The 22,094-nt window shown below is 44.4% G+C and overlaps 1 long non-coding RNA gene across 2 annotated transcripts; it reads left to right on the top strand.

The window, feature by feature from the left end:
- The first annotated feature begins 2,080 nt into the window (after positions 1 to 2,080).
- On the top strand, positions 2,081 to 16,893 carry LOC129136216 (uncharacterized). 2 transcript variants are annotated; one of them, XR_008537618.2, is made up of 4 exons: positions 2,081 to 2,716; positions 3,175 to 3,804; positions 5,145 to 5,257; positions 14,829 to 16,893. It is a non-coding gene; the product is annotated as an uncharacterized LOC129136216 (long non-coding RNA). The 2 variants fall into 2 exon arrangements; XR_008537619.2 differs by having other exon boundaries at positions 2,081 to 3,804.
- The last annotated feature ends 5,201 nt before the right edge of the window (positions 16,894 to 22,094 follow it).

Raw genomic sequence — 22,094 nt, 5'->3', positions numbered from 1 at the left:
CATGGTTTACTTAAGAGATGATAACAAACTCCCTGGCCTCTCCTCCCGGGATCTGGCAGGACCTCAGAAAACGAATCTCTTGCTAAATCTCTGTCTGGTTGAGTAAGGTGCTCTGCAGGCTGGAGGAGCCTGTTGATATTTTAGTTTTCATCAGCTGTGCAAATCTGTGAGTCTTTTTCGTTTGAGTGCGTCAGTCTTGTCTGGAAATCTACACTGGGACTATTTTTAGCCTGTTAGGCCAGGGGATCTGCCGCTCTGTGGTCCAGTTGGTCATCTGCAGGTGCAGTCTCCAGCAAACGATCACAATTTCTTTAAGATGTGCCTGGGCTTGGGGGGACCTGTCTCGCGGGCTTTTGTGGAACCTTCAATTCCTGGATTGTAAAGCAGGGCTGCAGGTCTCCTGGGATGAGCTCCAGCCAAGAGGTAAGGGACTGGAGGGAGATTCTTGGGTCCTTTCCCAATTCTGCCCAGACTGTCTCTATGGTGATGCATGGACACTGATGGGACATTTGCAGTCTGGACTCAGCCTCTGCCTCAGCTCCACGGAAGCTGCAAACATTCACACCTCTGTGCCTTTGCACAAGCCTCTTCCTCTGCCAGGAATACCCTTCCCTTCTTTTTTTGAGACAGAGTCCCACTCTGTCGCCCAGGCTGGAGTGCAGTTGTGCGATCTCAGCTCACTGCAACCTCGCCTCCCAGGTTCAAGTGATTCTCATGCCTCAGGTTCCTGAGTAGCTGGGATTACAGGCACCCTTCCTCCTTTTTGGCCTTCGAGGCTCAGCTCAAATGTCCCCTTTTCAGGAAAGCTTCCTCCTTTCCCATGCAGCAGAGCTGGTCACTTTGTCCTCCAAGACCCCAGGGACTTTGTACTTGCTACCTCCTGGCCACAAGGCAGGACAGACCGCTGCCACCTGTCTGTTCCCTTCACTGATGGGGGCTTCTGGAAAGAGGGACCCTCAGTGCTCTCCTGGTGCCTGGTACATCATGGGACTTTGCAAATATCTGTTGGGTGACAGAAGCTCAGTGACTGCAGAATAATGTGATGAGTGCCACTGGAGAAGGAGCTGAGATCATGTGATCGGGAAACAAGGGCTGTTTTCAAGGGGCCACGCCTAGCTGGCTCTGCTCAGGATGTGTCTCATCATCCTCAAAGTGGTCTTTACAGGCTGGAAAGAGAAACCCAGTGTCAGAGACATGAATTTAACTCAGCTGAAGTCTCTCTCAAATTTCTAGAAAAAGATTAGCGGAAGATGCTAATTATTACACTGGTGCAAAAGTAATTGCGGTTTTTGCCATTACTTTTCTTGGCAAAAACCGCAATTACTTGTGCACCAACCTAATATTTCAGTGATAGTAGTTATGCATGTATCTAAAAGACAAAGCATCTTGAAGCACTCTCTGTGTTGAAAGTCATGTTGGATGAACAGAATAATGGTCCCCTTTCTACGAATCTGACCCTCAGAAGCCCAGCCATCTAGGAAGAGGCTGAGAAGTTGGGCGTGAGTAAAAGGCTTTGGGTAACTCTCTCCGTGTTCTACTGAGTAGTTTTGCTATACAGGAGAGTCAGCTCCTTTCTAGGAACCCATTAAATCTTTACATACATTTGTAACATTTTCTTTGATGACTCATGGTCAGCTCAGGCCATTGAGTTGGTGGTGATAGAGGAGGTGGTGTTAGACATACACTCGGCTACTTCTACAGATAGTACTGTGGGATGGCAGAGTGTAGTAATTTGGTAATGTCAATTCTGAGTTATTGGGAACATGTTAAATTTCATTTACTCTGTTTAAAAAGGCAGGAAGTGCCTAATACATTTAGTTTAGAAAATGATTAGCACACCTGACTGGGCGCGGTGGCTCATGCCTATAATCCTAGCACTTTGGGAGGCCAAGGTGGGCGGATCACCTGAGACCAGGAGTTTGAGACCAGCCTGGCCAACATGGCAAAACCCCGTCTCTACTAAAAATACAAAAATTAGCCAGGCATGGTGGCATACGCCTGTAGTCCCAGCTACTTGGGAGGCTGAGACACGAGAATCGCTTGAGCCTGGGAGGCAGAGGTTGCAGTGAGCCAAGATTGTGCCACTGCAATCCAGCCTGGGTGACAGAGTAAGACTCTGTTTAAAAAAAAAAGAAAAGAAAAGAAAAGAAAATGATGAGCACACTAGTTGGTGTTTTGGGTGTCTATGATGTGGTTACATTCACTTAGGTGGTATCTCTCCTTTCTCAGCACCACCAGGTAAATAATAAAAATGGTGGGTAGCCAGGCATTGGTGGTGCATGCCTGTAGTCCCAGCTTCTTGGGAGGCTTACATGGGAGGATCACTTGAGCCCAGGAGTTGGAGACCAGCATAACATAGCAAGATCCTGTTTCTTTTCCTTTTTTGGGGGTTGGGGGGACAGAGTCTTCCTCTGTTGCCCAGACTGGAGTGCAATGGCACCATCTCAGCTCACTGCAACCTCTGCCTCCTGGGTTCATGCAATTCTCCTGCCTCAGCCTCCCAAGTAGCTGGGATTACAGATATGCACCACCACACCCAGCTAATTTTTGTATTTTTCATAGAGACGGGGTTTCACCATGTTGGCCAGGCTGGTCTCAAATTCCCGACCTCAAGTGATCCACCTGCCTCGGCTTCCCAAAGTGCTGGGATTACAGGTGTGAGCCACTACACCTGGCCTAGCAAGACCCTGTTTCAAAAACAGCAAACAAAAAACCCGTAAGTAACCCACCTAGCAGTGTGCTAAGAGCTCTCCTCTGGCTCCTCATTTAAATTCCACTTATCCAGGGAGGAAGGTATCATGAGTAATCCCATTTTATAGATGTGGAGGCTGAGGCTAAGAGAGGGAATGCAACACACCCAGGGTCACGCAGCCAGCAAGAACTTGATGGGAATTGGAACCCAGGCTAGCAGATTCCAAAGCTGGTGCCCTTCACCCATCAGCTCTCTTGACTGCTAAGGTTTTCCTCTCTTGTTTCTGCAGACTGCAGCCTGGTGGGTGTCTCCAGCTGTCCTTTAACTTCTCCATTTCCCTCAGTTCCCTGGGAAGGTTCAGGGTGGTGGGCTTGCCTTTCAGGATGCCTTTCATCGTCAGGGCCCCTGTGTCCACTGCTGTGACATTTGGTGAGGAACAGCTCCCTTCCTGGAGCCAAAGAGCATTCATTGTCTGGCCACAGGAAAAGCACGCCACATGTCCCCTGATGACCTGAAGATGAATCCTGACTGCCTGGACATGCCTGGGCGGGTGTACCCATGGCCTGTGGTTGAACCAGCCACACCTTGTCTCTTGGCCAGAGGTAATGTCCAGGCTCATCTCTCTGTGTAGTAATTGGACCCAGCTGGAGGGCGGGAGGTGATAGCTCCTGGGAAGTGCGGTCCAGGGTCCTGGCCAGGGAGTCACAGTGGCTGCTCTGCAGGCTGCCCTGAGGCTGAGGGTTGTGAGTCCTGGGATCTGCTGGGGAAGTCCAAGGCATATCGCACCAGCTGCCCCTAGCTGCTGCCTGCAGCTGGAGGTCACAGGCCCCCCATGTTGAAGAAGTGTCACCTTCAAAGGGAGGTCACCATGCAGCAGCATCATGGCTGGAAAGGACCAGAGTGAGTGAGAGCCAGCATCGCTGTTTCTGATCCACCAGTGACCTGCTACACAGAAATGGCAAGTTATTTCTCTCCTCTGGATCTCAGATTTCTCACCCTTAAATAAAAGGGCACGCAGTGGCATGGAACCACGCTGACACCTATCACTGTTAAGCGAGGCCAGGACACAGTCTGATCTCCATCTCCACTTTTTGTTGTTGTTAAATGAAACGGTACGTATCTTTGCTTCTATATATTTTGTGTAAAAAATATGGGGATATATAAGAAAATGTATGTAAAAGTGTAGAAGGATATACATGAACTTGCTAACAGTGGTCTTCTCCAGGTGGTAGAATTATGGGTAGCTTTTTTGCATAGTTATAGGTCTACTTTTTTTTTTTTTTTTTTTAATTGAGATGGAGTCTCACTCTGTCACCCAGGCTAGAGTGCAGTAGCGCGATCTCAGCTCACTGCAACCTCCACCTCCCAGGTTCAAGTGATTCCCCTGCCTCAGCCTCCAAAGTAGCTGGGATTACAGGCACGTGCCGCCACACCCAGCTAATTTTTGTATTTTTAGTAGAGATGCGGTTTCACCATGTTGACCAGGCCGGTCTCAAACTCCTGACCTCAGGTGATCCACCTGCCTTGGCCTCCCAAAGTGCTGGGATTACAGGCGTGAGCCACCGTGCCTGGCCTGTTTACTTATTTTTTTAAAATACAAAAAATTTGAAAGCAGGATGTTGGGTTCTAAATCCTGAGCTCTGTCTTATCCTTGCTGCTGCCTTCACCCTGAAAGCCCGGCAATGATTGCCTCCCTTGCCTCTAGAGACTGCAGCCAGCTCACCTCAGGCACTGGGTTCTCCTGCCAGAATGGTCTCAGTAGCTGCACCTGCCGGTTTGGCCTCCTTCTTCCTAATGATTGCAGCATTGCACACCTGAACATGCTTTCAGCTAGGATTTGGTGGTGCCAGTCTCCATTTTTAAATAGCCTAACTAGAAGTCAGTATGCTATCTGCTTCCTCATCTGTCATCATTGCACCCTGCCCCACCCCCAGAATCAAGTGGCAGACAGGCCGGGAGGGGTGAGAGGTGGAGCAGACGTGGCCCAGGAGTGGGGCTCTGTGGCTCGCTCTGCTTGCTTCTCCCTCTCCAGCCATTCTCTAGGATCACTCCTGTCCCATGCGTGTTTGCTCTGCCTCCTCACTGTCCCTTAGTAGATTGTGTTCAGCCATTGAGGCCAGCTCACGTGCCATCTCAAGCCTTCAGTGGTTGAAGCAGCCTTCGTGTATTCCTTCTCTGGGTCTGTCTGCACAACACCTCCCTCATGCCCCAGGCTCCTGGTAGGGTTGTTGGTCACAGCTCTGCTCCTGCCACAGGTGGGCAGATGATACAGACTGATCAGTTTGAATATCCTGTCTCCCTGGTCACAAAGATTGGTTCAGGCATGGGCATGTGACAAGTCAGACCCTTTCCTGGGAGTGGTGTTATGAGAGAGACAGATGATCATTTTGCTGTCACTACTCACGTGGGATATGATGAGTCTGTGACTGCAGTGGTCATCTTTCCCCCACAGGAAGAGCATCTCCCTGCAGAAGTAAACCATGCACAGAGCCCTAATGACATCATTGCTTCAGCCCCTGGATCCAGCCAGGCCTGAAGCAGGATAACCCTGGACTTCCCAGTGAGGTGAGCCAGTAAGTGTCCTGTTTGTTTGAGCTGATTTGATTTGGGATTCTGTTCCTTGAATCTGAAGGAGACTTGAGTGGCACAGCTTCCCTGACTCCCCACAGTCCTCTTCTACTCGAGTTAGTAACTCATGCATCTACTTCCATGCGACACTGTTGCTCCTTACTGCCGCCTTCCTCAGCAGGACTCCCTGCCCCTCTTCGGGCCCACAGCTCTGACGCCATAGGTGGTAGTTAGTGAAGGGTGACTGAGTGAACCAGAGGAGATGTGTGTGGATATAGCCACCTCGAGACTCTTTCTGTAGCTGCTGACACTTCTGCTTAAGGACAGGCTGGGTCTTAACTTACCAGCAAGGAGGCTTTTTTAAAAAAAACAAACAGGCTGGGTGTGGTGGCTCACACCTGTAATCCCAGCCCTTTGGGAGGCCAAGACGGGCGGATCACCTGAGGTCAGGAGACCAGCCTGGACAACATGGTGAAAACCTGTCTCTACTAAAAATACAGAAATCAGCTGAGCATCATGGCGCACCCCTCTAATCCCAGCTACTTGTGAGGCTGAGGCAGGAGAATTGCTTGAATCCAGGAGGTGGAGATCGCGCCACTGCACTTCAGCCTGAGCGACAGAGCGAGACTCTGTCTCAAAAACAAACAAAAAAACAACCCTACCCCCCAAACCAAACACACACACACACACACACACACATATCTAGCACTGCCAGCCAGCATTCCAACTTTAGAAACTTGGCTGGGCTTGAGCAGTGCCTTGAAGATCGGCTTCTGACACCTGCCGCGGCTTAGAGCACAGACAAAGCAGATTCTGGATGAATGAGAAAGCCCCAAGCCATAGCTCTGATACCTGTTGGCATTCAGGGCATGTCTTGGCCTCCTGGAGGGCAGCCAGGAGCCGGCCAGGAGGTCCGAAGCAGGTCTGCTGGTAGAAATGGGGCAGTGTCATGGACAGGTTTGTTTGGAAAGGAATCTTGACCTTGCACAACTTCAGCTCCTGAGGAAAAGTTCAGATTTATTTAGTGTGATGCAATCCCAGGACACAGGCACTGTTTTCAGTGTAGCTGCAAGAATAAAAGTTATGATTTGATTTTTTTTTTTTTTTTTTTTAAGACGGAGTCTCACTCTGTCGCCAGGCTGGAGTGCAGTGGCGTAATCTCGGCTCACTGCAACCTCTGCCTCCTGGATTCAAGCGATTTTCCTGCCTCAGCCTCCCAAGTAGCTGGGACTACAGGTGCTCGCCACCACGCCCAGCTAATATTTGTATTTTTAGTAGAGACAGGGTTTCACCATATTGGCCAGGCTGGTCTTGAACTCCTGACTTTGTGATCCACCTGCCTCGGCCTCCCAAAGTGCTGTGATTACAGGCGTGAGCCGCCACACCCGGCCATGATGGGTTTTTTTAAGAAAATGGAATCAAATGATCAACATGTTTCGAGGTCTGCAACTTGTAGAAAGCTTGGTGGACAGTCGAGGAAATGTTTCCTTTAATAAATTAGAAAGTGTTTGCTTTTTTCCTCTAGCTAATCTTTCATAATAAATTTGATCATAGTAGGGCAGGATTAAAAAAAGTAATTCTTCCCTGAAACTTTACATCTGCTGGTCTTAAATTGTCAGAAAAGTACTTTAATAAGTATGAAATTGATGAAGGTAAAATGATAATTCTACAGTTTGCTTATATTTTATTTGGATTTGTGGAAGTCACCCTCTCTTCCTTATATTGGCCTCCAAGTAAATAACCATGATTGTGAATTAGGTATTCAGTAAGCCCACATATGCTAGTTTTTAGCAGAAGTATGGCCAGTAGGGAAAGCAAATCCATATTTAAAGGTTCTATTCCAATTAGAAAAGTTTTGCTCCTCCCATGATTGAAATGATACAATGTCATCAACTTGCCACTGGATCACTGGCTGGTTCCCCTGGGGAATGGTGACATATCTGTAGCCAGGTGGCCCTAAGGAATGGAAGAACATGTTCTACATGAGCCCATGTAGAGCCTCTATCCATGATGCCGTGGCCACATTGCTTGGTGTTGGTTCAGAGCCAGTGTTTAGTAATCCCTCAAAAGTCTAGTTATTTCCTCTTCTCCAATGCATAGTAACCCGGCCGATGGTTGCAGGTCACGTTGGGAAGGCTATATTGGAATGTAGCTGAGCTCTTTCTCAAGGGGACAGGGTAGATTGTATTATCCAAACATGGCTGCATTAAATGTAGCCCATCTCACATGCTCTAGTTATGTGTGATGTTGAGACTCCTCCATTGAGATATGGGGTCTACGTCTCTTTATTGAAATATGAGCTGTCAGTTCTAAAAAACAGAACTTAGAAGAAGTGATGCTGCCTAGAATCTGAAACTAGGCACTAAAAGGTGATTTAGATTTAGTTTGCATCTGGTTCTCTCTCTCTCTCTCTTTCCCTCTCTCCCTCTCCCCATTGTGCCTTGGGAATCCTGAGCCAACATATAAGAAGTCTGGCTGTGCTGAAGCTGCCATCCTGGACAGACCACAAGTGAAGGCCACATAAAGACAGAGAGAGGTAGTGGAGGGGTCCCAGCTATTCTAGTCCCCAGCTCTTTGAGTCCTTTAAGCTTCAACCACCAGACATCTGGATGAGCCTTCAGATGATTCTGGCCCCCAGCCTGAGTTGTTCCAGCTGAGGCCAAGTAGCACAGAGATGACTTGTTCCCATGAAGCCCTGCCCCAAATGCGGATTTATAAGCAGAAAAAATGGTGTTGTTTTAAGCCACTAAATTCTGATGTAGTTTGTTACACTGCATTATTTATAGAGGCTTTGGGCCTGTGGACTAGCTCAAGTCTGGGAATGGTCGATGTCGGTTCAGAGCCAGTGTTTAATAATTTCTAAAAAGTCTAGTTATTTCCTCTTCTCCAATGCACAGTAACCTGGCCAATGGCTGCAGGTCATGTTGGGAAAGGTATATTGGTAGTATAGCTGAGTTCCTTCTCAAGGGGCAGGGTAGATTGTATTATCCAAACATGGCTGCATTAAATGGAATCCATTTCACATGCTCTAGTTATGATGTGATATTGAGAATCCTTCATCAAGACTCTTTGACTTTGACTACTGTGCTAATTCAAGTCAAACTTCTGATCTAGAGCTTTTCTGTTTATATAAACCTAGTGAGTAGCAGGTTGCCCATTTCTTTCAGTTCTAGGGAGACCATGATCTTTCAGCCTATGACATAGATGTAGTCTTGTCCAACCATTAACACTTTGGTTCTGTTGCTCATTACGGGAACCATGCCAGCCTGGCCTCTGGTGGCTCCGTGCCATCCCTGGGCTTCTGCTTCCCTGGGATTTCATTTTTCCTATTGAATTCAGGGAACCCAGTTTGACACCATTATCATTTCTGGTCTACTGAAAATAAGCACGTGGAGATCTTCAAGGGTGTGGTGTAAACCCACCAAAGTATTTCTCAAAGCCTGGGTGAAGGGAGTGGCCTCTGGATGCTTCCAGGGGACATAGTTGGAGGGCAGGTGAGAAGTCTCACACAGTAAACTCACTCCAGTATTCCAATACCCTGAGCCTTTGGATATAGTCCTCTAGGGTACAACAAGGAAGTTTTATCACCTCAACCTCATTTGCTATAGACACATTTGGGTCTATGATTTAAGATCCAAGAACCAAGCCAATAAGAACTGGAAGCCTTCTGTCTATGACACCTTTCAGTATAGAGTCTGAGTTAAGGTCTGTGATAGAGAATTTCCTACGCTGAGATATTAATGTAAAATATAGGCCCTCTGGGGCCCTTTGCAGAAGCGAATAGAAGACTGTCAACAGTAATTCTTTCACAGTTCAGGGCCCATGGGACTGCTGAAGATGAGCTCAGAGTCTAGAATCATAAGGGACATGAAGAATCACCGGGAGGAAGAGATCAGACGTAGGACAAGGATTCTAAGAACCTGGGGCCATTTGAATTTACTAAAGAGAGAGAGAGAGAAAAAAAAAAAGGAAAAGAAACAATAAGGAAAAAACAGGGTACCATAATAAAAGAAAAAACAGATTTGTAAAAGAACCAAATTTAATTTCTAGAAAATACAGTCATTGAAATGAAGCCATTCATCCTTCTGTAAGAGATAGCTTAAAACAAGGAAATGAAGACACTCAGTAGATGGGTTAAATAGCAGGTTAGACACCAGGAGAAAATCAGTGATGAGATTCTCCCAAATGCAATACATAATGATAAAAAGGAGACTATAAAAGAGAGGTTAAGAGATATAGAAGATAGGGTGAGAAAGTCCAACATGCATCTAATAGGTATTCTAGGAAGCACAGCATGGAGCAACTCAGGGAGAAGTAATATTTTATTTATTTTTTGAGACAGAGTCTTGCTCTGTTGCCTAGGCTGGAGTGCAGTGGTGTGATATCAGCTCACTGCAACCTCTGCCTCCCGGATTCGAGCGATTCTCCTGCCTCAGCCTCCCAAGTAGTGGGATTAACAGGCATGCACCACCACACCTGGCTAAATTTTGTATTTTTAGTAGAGACGGGGTTTCACCATGTTGGCCAGGCTGGTCTCGAACTCCTGACATCAAGTGATCTGCCCACCTCAGTCTCTCAAAGTGCTGGGATTATAGGCGTGAGCCACTGTGCCAGGCAGAGAAGTAATATTTAAAGAGATCATGGCTGAGAGTTTTCTAGAATTGATGAAAGATACGAATCTTCATATTAAAAGTGGAGAAAAGAGAGTGTTTTACCCCTGAAAGTAAAAACAAGTAAATCTACACTTATATACAAGGAGTAAAATTGCAGAAAACCAGAAACAACGATGAATCTTAAAAGCAACCAGACATAAATGAATTACCTACAAAATAACAGTGATTTGGCTCACAGCAGACTTAGTAACAACAGAGGCCAGAAGACAATGGAACGATATAATAAAGATGCCACTGCAAAGAATTGTTAATCAAAAATTCCGTAGCCAGCTACCAGTGAGGGTGAAAAAAAGACATGTTCAGACAAAGTCCAAGAGACTCTAGCACTCACAGATCCTTGCTGAAAGCATCACTAAGGGATGCATTCCATTAAGATGTAATTTAAGCCTAGAAGGAAAAAATAGGACGTGAGAAGTAACTGTGAGACAATAATTTGGTAATTAAATCTAAATAAGCACGGAGTGTATAAAAAACAGTGGTTAAATAGCAACCAGTTTTGGGGATTCAAAAGTGCTAGACCACAACAACTTGGAAAATGGTGGTGAGATTGGAGGAAAGATCCTAAGGTCTTAGTGTCATCGATGTGACACAATGTGTAATGACACTGTGTAACTTGGAATCTTGTTACATATTTATTAAAATATGATAGAAACTAGCTAAAATCATTTAAGTATTTGAAGTCAGTAGAAAAAGAATCTTCTAAAAAACCCCGAATTTAGGAGAAACAGCTATTGTTGAAAAAAAAAACCAACAACAAACCCTGATTAACCAAATAGAAATCAGAAAAGGAGAAAAAAAAAGCAAACAAAAAGCAAAGTGAAAACAAAACACAAAATAGAATGCTGGAAGGAAATCTGAATTCTTCAGTTATCACAATACACGTAAGTGGATAGTGCTTACCGTTTAAAAAACAGAAATTCTCAGACTGGATTAAAAACACTATCGGTGCACACCTGTGGTCCCAGTTACTTGGGAGGCTGAGGCGGGAGAATGCCTTGAGCTCAGGAAATCAAGGCTGCAGTGAGATGTGATCATGCTGCTCCACTCCAGCCTTGGCGACAGTGAGACCCTGTCTCAAAAAACAAACAAAACTAACAAACAGCCCCAAACACCAGCCCTACCAACACTAACAACACCACCCCCACCCCCGACTCGAATCCGGCTTTGTGCTATTAACAGTGGCACACCTGGAAGACAAGGGTACTGAAAGTTTGAAAGAAACAGAAAGCGTATACCCAACAACTTCTGACCGAAAGAAAGCTAGTGTTGGCCGGGCGCGGTGGCTCACACTTGTAATCCCAGCACTTTGGGAGGCCAAGGCAGGTGGATCACAAGGCGAGGAGTTCAAGACCAGCCTGGCCAAGATGGTGAAACCTTGTCTCTACTAAAAATACAAAAAAATTAGCCGGGCGTGGTGACAGGTGCCTGTGATTCTAGCTACTTGGGAGGCTGAGGCAGAGAATTGCTTGAACTCGGGAGGTGGAGGTTGCAGTGAGCTGAGATCCCACCACTGCACTCCAGCCTGGGCAACAGAGTGAGACTCTGCCTTAAAAAACAAAAAAAGGAAAGCCAGTGTAGCAATATTATCATCAGACACATTGCATGAGAAAGAGGCCTTACATCATGTAAAAGGAACAATTCACCAGGAAGATACACCTGGACTTGGATCTCTCCCCGCATTTGTTTCAAATATTTATAGGAAATAGACAATTAGAAGAAGAAATGGAAAGATTTGCAGTCTTAGTGGGAGATTTTAACATAGTCTTCTGGAAAATGAGAGCTGTAGTAGGGAAACAACTTAGCACAGATACAGAAGTTTTAAAAACCATCTTTATCAATCTCAGTCAGATACATACATAGAGAACCCTAGCCCTGTATTTGTCATTTAAATATATATATTTTTTCAAGTTTATGTGGAAATTTAAAAAAATTGATTATTTACTAGCTCAAAGCAGGTCTCAATAAATACCAAAGAACTACTATATACAGACCACAGTCTTAAACCACAATCCAATAAAACTACAAATCAATCAATAGCAAAAAGCCAAAAAGAAGGATGATTTTGCTCAGTATTTCTCAACCACACTCACATCATGGGCAAGGGCATGGCCCTTCCTGGGCAGGTGAGAGGATCCAAGGATGTAAAGTGTGTTGTAAGCATGACCCAGCTGGTGTCCTTGAGGCTGGTTGCAGTAGCAGCAGTACCTGGACTGCTGGACAAAGTGGAGATGTCACTTCTGGTCCCTTCTCTTTGGCTTTTGCCTTAACTCCCTGCATACTCCAGAGTCCCTTCTGGATGGAAACCCGTCTTCGGGCTAGGAGCAGCCTCTACCCTGAGTGCTATGGGGACGGCCTGTTTTGACCTTTGCTTGTCTGTGGCCTGGACCCCATCGGGCCTTTTGGGGTGGGTGCTGAGGGAGCATTTCACTCTGTGGTGGCTTTAGGGCAGCTTTGGGTTTGGTCCAATGCTGGACCCCCAGGCAGAGGAAGAGAGGCAGTGTGTCATGTGGAGAATGGTCTGAGATTCAAGCAACCTGAGTTCTGGTCTCAGCCCCTCCCTAAGATGCTCCATGGCCTCAAACAAGTCGCCACTGCCCCATGCCCCAGTGCATACCCTTTACCAAGCTACTCAGTACCTCAGAGGCAAGTTAGCACTCTGGGGGCCTTATCTGGGACTCTGGGTCACCAGGGACAGAAACCCATCTCAGACTGGCTTACACAAAAAGGGAATTGACTGGCTGTTGAAACTGAGAAGCTCAAGAGTGGCACTGGCTTCAGTTTGGCAGGATCCAGAGCCTCAAACAAGCTCATTATTAGGACTTTGTTGCTCTCTCTATCTGCCAGCATTGCCGTCCTCGCTAGCTTCTGCTGAGGCTCATACTCTCCACTCTCAGCAGGGATGGCATCTGTAGATCCAGGCTTCCATCCAATCAGCTTTGGAGCCCCAGTGCAGATTCAGGCTTCCATCCAATCAACTTGGAGCCCCAGTGCAGATCCAGGCTTCCATCCAATCAGGTTTGAGGCCCCAGTGCAGATCCAGGCTTCCATCCAATCAGCTTTGAGGCCCCAGTGCAGGTCCAGGCTTCTATCCAATCAGCTTTGAGGCCCCAGTGCAGATCCAGGCTTCCATCCAATTAGCTTTGGAACCCCAGAGCAGATCCAGGCTTCAATCCAATCAGCTTTGGAACCCCAGTGGAAAGATAATGCCTCTTCTCTGACAGTTTCAGCAAACATCCCAGGGTTGAATTTCACTGGCTTGTCAGGTCATGTACCCATCTCTGAAGCAATCACTGTGGCAGAGGACTGGAAACCTCTGACTGTCCAGGGCATGGTCATGAGCTCATCCCAGAAGCGGAGGAAAGCAGTTTCCCAAGAAGTACAGAATATTAGAGAAGCAGCAGGCAGCAGCCTGGGGCAGGGCAGGTGGTTCCTGGGCATCTGACCTGAATGCAGAATAAATTTGGATCCTAAATTGCTTGCACTTTGGAGGTGGCACGTGAGTACAATGAACTATAATACCAGGCAAATAATTTCAAAGCCTGTAATAGCAGCTCACATAATATACTGTTGAAATGCAAAGGAAGCAATGATTAACTGCTACTAGGGGTCAGGGACGGCTCCTCAGAGGAGGTGACATGTCTTCTGGCTTGCATCTCTCTCTTTGCTTTCTGCCTGCACTCATGGGTGGCCAAGCCCTGTGGGTGACTCAGGGCTGAGCCTGGGAGCAGGACCTCAGCCTCCACTCCACCTGAGGAAAAGTGTCGAGAATCGGCTGCAGCAGCTGTGAATCTGATTATTGGGAACTGAATGGCTTCTAAGGACTCCTGGAGGAGCCTGGCTTTCCACATCTAAATATGGAAATTTAATAACCATACTTGATATAACTGTTTATCTGCACCACTCCAGAGAGAACATTAGTCTTGGTATTTGCAATTTTACAGACATTAGGGGGCTGGTACCAAAACGTTGGTTCATGAGTTTGAGGGTCTGAGGTGACAGAAGATGCTTCATTGTTTGGTTGGTTGTTGATAGAATCATAGAACGTGAGAGTTGGGAGCCTTAGGTGGGATTTAGGTCAGAGATCTTCACATGGGGTCTATAGGCTCCTAAATTATAGGTTAAATTGTGCTTACGTGTGTATGTGTGTGTGTGTGTGTTCATGTTCCCTAGAAAGAGTGTTCATTGCTTTCACCAGATTCACAAAGGGATTTGCGACGACCAAAACACTAAGAACCCAGAGCTGGGGCCAAGCCCCTCAATTGGGGGTGGAGATAAATGGACCCCGAGGAGAAGGTATGCCCAAGAGAGCCCCTCAGGTCATTGTCCAAAGTGGTGCTTAACCTCAGGTGTCCAGATTCTGGGCTGGGGAGGTCGGTCTTCCTTTAAGCCAGGGGTTCCCTAGCCTGACTGAGCATCAGAACCCCCTGGGGGACTAGCCAGCCACCGGATTTCCTGGGCTAGCTCCAGACCTGCTGAATCAGGGAATGTGTGAGCCCCAGGATCCTGTATGGCTAACAAGCTCCCTGGGTGGTTCTAATGCCTGTCACCAGAACTGGTGCTGGGACAAAGATCTGGGTGCATCATTCAAGAACATGTTCCAAATGAGTGGAGGATAAAGGAGCCCTCTTCGATAGGGATGGGTAAGTATTGTGAAAGGAAAATAAATCTCAGGACCCTAAATCACTAAGCCAAGGGAAAAGTCAAGCTGAGAACAACGTTAGGCAAACCTGCCTCCCATTTATTCTTAAATAAGATAGCCATACAGATAAAAAAGCTACATACGTCCTACATAATTTGCCCACAAGGAAATTCCTTGTGGCCTTCAAGATCTTTACCATAAACCAGTTCTGTTGAATTTCACCCTGGCAATGTAAACTGATAGCTTATCTTCACAGGTGTGGGACAGAAAGTCATCTCTCTGCTCACCTGAGACAAATGCGTATCTGATTGCTTCCTCTGCTGATGTAAAATGCAGATTCACTGAGCCAGACTAAACTGTATCCAGTGAAAGGCTGATCAAAGACTCGAAAGAAGGCAACCTTTTGTCTCTTATCTACCTATGACCTGGAAGCCCTCCCGCTTCGAGTTGTCCTCCCTTTCTGGACCAAACCAATGTACATCTTACACATATTGATTGATGTCTCATGTCTCCCTACAATGTATAAAAGCCGGCTGTATCCTGACCACCTTGGGCATGTGGTCATCAGAACCTCCTGAGGCTGTGTTGTGGGTACGTCCTTAATCTTGGCAAAATAAGCTTTTCTATATTGATTGAGATCTGTCTCAGATATTTTGGATTCACAGTGTGTCCTTACAGGCGTTTCCGAGATTACTTTCATGTTTGGTGAATTGCTAGAAGGACTCATAGGGCTCAACATACAGTCATACCTATGGCTAGGATTTATCACAGCAAACCGATACAAAGAGAAATAGTAAATGGAAAAAATGTGTTGGACAAAACCTGGAGGAAACGAGGTGCAAGCTTCTAAGCGTCCTCTCCCAGCGGAGTCCATAGGATATGCTTAATTTCTCCAGCATCAGACTGAGAGAACAGGTGTGAATGTTGTAAACTGGGGAAGCTTGTCTGTGCCTAGGAGTCCAGGGTTTTATGAAGGGTCAATTTCATAGGCACTCTTTGCCTAGCATGTATCAAACTACCAGACCCTCAGAAGGAAAGCAGGTGTCTAGCATAAACCACATTGTACAAACATTTAAGCATTCCCTAATTGATAAACTGATTAGCCCGTCTTAACAGTTAGCGAATAGGGAAAATACTCCCTAAATCCAAGTTCCCAGATACCAGCCCAGGGACAGTCTTTCAAGCAGCCCTTTCTAAGGACAGAAGTCTCAGGCCTGCTGTGTGAACCTTTTCTGTACAGTGGGGATGCCAGCTCACTTGACCACAATGAGTCACTATGCCATCAGCACTCTGGTGGGACCACCAAAGGATGGCCAGGTGTATCGACACACCTGTGTCTGCTGCAGACAGGGGACCACAGCAACTATATGTTGTGCAGCTCCTGGAAATCTGATGTTCCTGTGACATCCACCAAACTGGGTTCTCTGCTTCTCGATGTCACCAGCCTCCCACTTAAAGTTCAAGATGTATTTGTTTGACCAATCCAAGATGAGAACCTGGCATTTTTTTGCTTCTGCAGTGGGGGTTGGGCTCTGTCTCCCAGCAAGGCTCATAGATGAGTGTATTAGTTTTCTAGGGATCTCCTAGCAAGGTACCACAGACTGGGTGACTTAAGCAACAGAAATTACTTTTCTCACAATTCTGGAGGCTAGAATTCCAAAATCAAAGTGTGGGCAGGATTGGTTTCTTTTGAGGCCTCTCTTCTTAGCTTGTAGATTGCCATCTTCCCTCCCTGTGTGTCTGTCTTAATCCTTCATCTCCTTCTCCTTCTTTTTTTTCCATTTAAAAAATTGTAGTGGAATACACATAACAAATTTTAACATTTTAACCATTTTTAAGTGTACAGTTATATCAATGTATTAATTTGGCATAAAAGTAATTGCAGTTTTTCCCATTAAAGGTAATGGCAAAACAGCAATTACTTTTGCATCTACTATTACAGACCTTCATAATGATGTGCAAATATCATTACCATCTACCTCCAGAACTCTTCATGCTGTAAAACTGAAACTCTATACCCATTAAACACTAACTCCCTATTCTCCTTTCTCCTGAGCTCTCTGAGCCCTATGTTTTCTTCTAAGCATCTATAGTTTTAGGTCTTACATTTAGGTCTTTGATCCATTTTTTAGTTAATTTTTTTATATGGTGTTAGGTAAGGGTCCAATTTCATTCTTTTGCTTGTGGATGTTCAGATTTCCCAGCACCGTTTGTTGAATAAACTGTCCTTTTGCCATGGAATGGTTTTGGCACCTTTGTCAAAAATCAATAAACCCAGCTGGGCAGGGTGGCTCATGCCTGTAATCCCGCAACTTTGGGAGGCTGAGGTGGGTGGATCACCTGAGGTCAGGAGTTTGAGACCAGCCTGGCTAACATGGTAAAACCCTGTTTCTACTAAAAATACAAAAATCAGCCAGGCATGGTGGTGGGCTCCTGTAACCCCAGCTACTCAGGAGGCTGAGGCACAAGAACCGCTTGAACCCAGGAGATAGAGGTTGCAGTGAGCTGAGATCCCGCCACTGCACTCCAACCTAGGCGACAAGAGTGAAGCTCTGTTTCAAAAAAAAAAAAATTAATAAACCCCATGTGAGGGTTTATTATTTCTGGGCTCTCTATTTCATTGGTCTATATGTTATCTTTATGCCAGTTCCACACTGGTTTGATTACCATAGCTTTGTAGTAAGTTTGAAATCAGGAAGTATGAATTTTCCAGCTTTGCTGTTCTTTTTCAAGATTGTTTTGGCTATTCATGGTCCCTTGAGATTCCACGTGAATTTTAGGATGGGGTTTTCTATTTCTTTGAAAAACATCATTGGGATTTTGTTAGGGATTGCATTGAATCTGTAGATTGCTTTGGGTAGTATTGACATCTTAGTAGTAGTAGTTTTCCAATCCATGAATGTGGGATGTGTTTCCGTTTATTTATGTCTTCTTTATTTTATTTATTCACTTATTTTTATTATTTTTTTTTGAGACAGGGTCTCACTCTGTTGCCCAGCCTGGAGTGCAGTGGTGCAATCATGACTCACTGCAGCCTCAACCTCCAGGGCTCAGGGAATCCTCCTACCTCAGCCTCCTGAGTAGCTGAGACTACAGGTGTGTGCCACCACGTCTGTCGCATTTTTGTATTTTTTCTTTTTTGTAAAGATGGGGTTTCACTATGTTTTCCAGACTGGTCTTGAACTTCTGGGCTCAAATGATCCTTTCACCTCAGCCTCCCAAAGTGTTGGGATTATAGACGTGAGCCACCGTGCCCAGCCTATGTCTTCTTTATTTCAGCAATGTTTTGTAGTTTTCATTCTACAAATCTTTCACCCCCTTGGTTAATTCCTAAGTATTCTATCCATTTTGTTACTGTTGTACATGAAATTGTTTCTGTAATTTCCATTTCAGATTGTGCATTGTTAGTGTATAGAAATGCAACTAGTTTTTGTGTGTTGATTTTGTATCTTACTACTTTGCTGAATTCATTGATTAGTTCCAGCTTTTTTTTTGGGTGAAATACTTAGGGTTTTCTACATATGAAAATCATATCATCTCTGAATGGAGATAATTTTGCTTCTTTTTTTTCCAATTGGATGTTTTTATTTCTTTTTCTTGACAAATTTATCTCGCTAGAACTTCCACTGCTATGTTGAAGTGGCAAAAGTGGGCATCCTTGCCTTCTTCCTGATCTTAGATAACAAGCTTTTAGTCTTTTACCATTGAGTATGACATTTGTTGTGGGTTTTTCATAAATGGGTTTTATTATATTGAGGTTTTTTTTTTTTTTTTTTTTTTAGACGGAGTCTCACTCTGTTGCCCAGGCTGGAGTGCAGTGTACTCTTGGCTCACTGCAGCTTGTGCCTCCCAGGCTCAAACAGTTCTCTGACTTCAGCCTCCTAAGTAGCAGGGATTACAGGCATGTGTCACCATGCTTGGCTAATTTTGTATTTTTAGTAGATATGGGGTTTCACCATGTTGGCCAGGCTGGTCTCGAACCCCTGACCTCAGGTGATCTGCCCACCTTGGCCTCCCAAAGTGCTGGGACTATAGGCATGAGCCACTGCCCCTGGCCAATTGAGGTATTTATTTATTTATTTTTTGCATTCCTACTTTGTTGAGGCTTTTTTTTTTTGTCATGAAAGGCTGTTGAATTTTGTCACATGCTATTTTTTCTGCATCAATTGAGATGATCATGTGGTTTTTTTCCCCTTCATCCTGTTAATGTTGTATGTCACATTGGTCAATTTTTGTATGTTGAACCATCCTTGTTTGAGGACTAAATCCTACTTGGTTGTGGTGTATAAGGCTTTTAATAAGCTGCCGAATTTGGTTTGCTAGTATTTTTTGACAATGTTTGCATCCATGTTCATAAAGGACATTGGTCTGTAGTTTTGTTTTCTTGTAGTGTCTTTATCTAGCTTTGGTATCAGGGTAATGCTGGCCTCATAGAATGAGTAAAGAAGTTTTCCTTCCTCTTCAATTTCTTGGAAAAGTTTGAGAAGGATTGTTGCCCTTCTTTAAATGTTTGATTGAATTTACCAGTGAAGCCATCAGGTCTACCAGGGCTTTTCTTTGTCAGGAGATTTTTGGATTACTGGTTCAATCTCCCTCTCCCTCTTTCTCCTCTCCCTCCTTCCCCCCTCCTTCCCTCCCTCCCTCCCTCCCTCCCTCCCTCCCTTCCTTCCTTCTTTCCTTCCTTCCATAGTCTCACTGTGTAGCCTAGGCTGGAGTGCAGTGGTACAATTTCGGCTCATTGCAACCTCCTCTGCTTCCTGGGTTCAAAGCAATTCTCCCACTTCAGCCTCCCAAGTAGCTGGGACTACAGGCATGCAACACTACGCCTGGCTAATTTTTGTATTTTTTGGTAGAGACGGGGTTTTGCTATGTGGGCTGGGCTGGTCCTGAACTCCTGGCCTCATGTAATCTACCTGCCTGGGCCTCCCAAAGTGTTAGATTACAGGCATGAACTACTGTGCTCAGCCTAGATTTTCTATTTCTGAAAATAGAAATTTAGTATTGGTTTTTGTGTTTCTAGGAATTTGTCCATTTTCTCTAAATTATCTAATTTTGGGGTATACAATTGTTCATAGTACCTGCTTATAACCTTTTCATTTCTGTAAAATTTATGGTAATGTTTTCACTTTCATTTCTGATTTTAGTAATTTGAGTCTTCTGTTTTTTTCTTAGTCCATCTATCTAAAGGCTTGTCAATTTTGTTGATCTTTCCAAAGAGCCAAATTTTGGTTTTATTGATTTTTGTTACTTAAGGATGGACTTCTGTCATTTTTATATTAGTTTTTGATATGCCTTATAGCTTTTTTAATCTCTCATTTCCTGTATGATAGCTTTATTTTGTGGTTAATTTTTTGTAGTGGAATGTTTAAATTCCTTTCTCATTTCTTTTTGTGCATTTTTTTTTTTTTTGAGACAGGGACTCACTCTGTTGCTCAGGCTGGAGGGCAGTGGCATAATGGCTCACTGCAGCCTTGACCTCCTGGGCTCAAGCAATCCTCCCACGTCAGCCTCCCAAGTGGCTGGGACCACAGGTGCATGTTACCATGCCCAGCTAATTTTTGTACTTTTTTTTTTTAATAGAGACGGGGTTTAGGTATGTTGCCCAGGCTGATCTCAAACTCCTGGGCTCTAGCAGTCCTCCTGCCTCAGCCTCCCAAAGTGCTGGGATTACAGGTGTGAGCCACCACACCTGGCCTTGTGCATACTCTATGGCTATTTTCTTAGTAGTTACGATGGTATTTGGTTGCATTTAACATCCTAAAATTATAACACCCTAATTTGAATTTATACCTTATTAACTTCAATAACACACAAAAACTCTGTTCCTTTACAGTTCTAGCCCCACTCCTTTCAGTTGCTGATGTCACAGAACTACATCTTTACATATTGTGTGTCTAAAAATATAAGCCAATGGCTGTTTTAAATTCATCAGTTTCTTAAACTATGTAGATAATAAAATGTATGGCTACCAATCAAAGTTATAATAATACTAGCTTTTAGACTAATTTTTAAAAATGCAATAGTCTCTGAAATCATGTAAACAACAGATAAAGTTACATATAATTGTTACAACAATATATCTTTTATAATTGCACATATATTTACCTTTATTGAGAACTTTATTTCTTCACATGGCTTCAAGTTACTGTCTAATGTCTTTTCATTTCACCCTGCAGGATTCCCTTGAGCATTTCTTGCAGGGTAGGCCTAGTGATAACAACACCACTAGTGGATGCTGTCTTAATTTTTGTTTATCTGAGAATGTCTTAATTTCTCTTCACTTAACATTTTTTTCACTTTAAATTACACTTATTTCTTTTATTTTGAGTTAACACATAATTATACATATTTATGGAATAGAGAGTGATATTTTGATATTTGTGTATGATGTGGAATGATCAAATAAGGGTAATTAGCACATCCATTACCTCAAACATTTATGATTTCTTTGTGTTGTGAACATTCAAAATCCTCTCTTGTATATAACAAATTATAGTTAACCATTTTCACCCTACAGTGCTGCAGAAGATCAGAACTCATTCCTTCTATCTAACTGTAATTTTGTATTCATTGACTAAAGTCTCCATATCCTTCCCTCCTCCTCCCCTTCCTAGCCTCTGATACCCACAATTACTCTATTCACCCTTTCTCCTTAACTTTTGAAGGACAATTTTGATGAATATAGCATTCTTGGTTGGCAGTTCTTTTTCTTTTAGCACCTTGAATATATTGGCCCACTGCCTTCTGGCCTCCAAAGTTTCAGATGAGAAATATGCTGATAATCTTATTGAGAAGATCCCGTATGTGACCAGCCACTTACCTCTTCCGAAATTCTTTCTTCTTCTTCTTTTTTTTTTTTTTTTTTTTGAGACAGGGTCTTACTTGGTTGCCCAGGCTGGAGTGCAGTGGCATGATCTCAGCTCACTGCAGCCTTGACCTCCTGAGCTCAAGCAATCCTCCCACCTCAGCCTTCCAAGTTGCTGGAACTACAGGTGCACACCACCACAGCCAGCTAGTTTTTGTATTTTTTGTAGTGACGGGGTATTGCTGTTTTGCCCAGCCTGGTTTTGAACTCCTGAGTTCAAGCGATCTGCCTACCTTGGCCTCCCAAAATGCTGGGATTACAGGCATGTTCCACCATGCCCAGCTGAAAGTTTGATTGTAATGTGTCTCAGTGTGGGTCTCTTTGAGTTCATCTTACTTGGAGTTTATTGAGCTTCTTGGATGTTTATATTCATGTCTTCATAAAATTTGGGAAGTTTTCAGCCACTATTTCTTCAAATATTCTTTCTTCCTCTTTCTCCATCTCTTCTTCTGAGACTCCTACAATGTATATGTTGGTCCATTGTGTCCCAAAGGTCCCTTGGGCTCTGTTCACTTTTCTTTAATTTTTTTCTTTCTGTTCCTAGACTCAATAATTTCCTTTGTCCTGTCTTCATGTTCATTGATTATTTTTTCTATCTGCCCAAATAAGTCTTTTGAGTATTTCTAGTAAATTGTACATTTTGGTTATGGTACTTTT

This window comes from Pan troglodytes, chromosome 8 (genome assembly GCF_028858775.2).
Source record: "Pan troglodytes isolate AG18354 chromosome 8, NHGRI_mPanTro3-v2.0_pri, whole genome shotgun sequence".
NCBI lineage: Eukaryota > Metazoa > Chordata > Mammalia > Primates > Hominidae > Pan > Pan troglodytes.
This window is presented reverse-complemented; position numbering and strand designations above follow the sequence as displayed.